General features: G+C 45.3%; 1 non-coding gene across 1 annotated transcript; it reads right to left on the minus strand.

Annotated features, from left to right (window-relative positions):
• Nucleotides 1-497: 497 nt before the first annotated feature.
• On the minus strand, nucleotides 498-662 carry LOC137279298 (U1 spliceosomal RNA). Its single transcript, XR_010956692.1, has one exon. It is a non-coding gene; the product is annotated as a U1 spliceosomal RNA (small nuclear RNA).
• Between the last annotated feature and the right edge of the window lie 285 nt (nucleotides 663-947).

The following is a 947-nucleotide window of genomic DNA, read 5'->3' on the forward strand; positions in this document are numbered from 1 at the left end:
AACTTCTTCCTCTTAATCACAGTTTCGGCTGTAATATCAAATGATGAAACTAAGATCATTCAGAGTTACCGCGACAAGAGGGAAGACTACGGTCTAAGGGAGATAACTGCATCCAAAGACTTGATTTGGTGGGAGAAGGTAGACCATTCAGTGGTCCTAGCGGGCCCTTCAGGTTTCTGTTCCTATAATCCTTGCTGCATGTGTTTGGTACAGCTGACACATTACATCGTCAACAGGTGAAAAGGCCCTTGCTTACATCTGGGGTGGTGGAATACATACAGATGATGTGGAGGAAGATAACACTGAGAAACACAACATATCACACCATCAAGTTTTAAGCTGTGTACGTCAGTATTACAGAGTGACTCATCTATACGAGTTGCGTTTGATCAGACACGGGTGCATGAGAACAAGGGCGATATTCAAAGCATGAAGGTACCATCGTAAAGGGTACATGAGAGGAGGCTTTAGAGAGTTCTAACTTTTGATTGTTTATTCAGGGGTTAGCGCGGACGCAGACCCCCACACTTATAAATTACGTACTCGAGTCACCCGCATTTGGGGTGATCGCAGGGGTCAGCCAAACCGAGGTGCAATGGAAAGGCCTCGCCCTGGGAGGACCGCCTTGCGGATCACGGTAACCTCCCGTACCAGGTAAGTATGCTAGCCCACAGGTCCAGCCACCTTTTACACAACCCGTCCAAAGCTTTCACTGTGGTGGCCTGGATAAAGAATGCTTCGCGGAAATACTCACACAAAAGCATGAGACTGTCTTGTTGATATGCACACTTCAGTTTTATTACATGTTAATTGTGATACTATAGGACATTTTCAAAAACTCTGCAACATCATGATATTAATGATAAAATAATGGTACAGACAACAGCCGCGTTGTTCCCAGTGTAAAGCTCCATACTGGGTCCAGTAGGAGGCAATTTACAGCATAG

The sequence above is a fragment of the Haliotis asinina genome, chromosome 3, assembly GCF_037392515.1.
Source record: "Haliotis asinina isolate JCU_RB_2024 chromosome 3, JCU_Hal_asi_v2, whole genome shotgun sequence".
In the NCBI taxonomy this organism is placed as follows: domain Eukaryota; kingdom Metazoa; phylum Mollusca; class Gastropoda; order Lepetellida; family Haliotidae; genus Haliotis; species Haliotis asinina.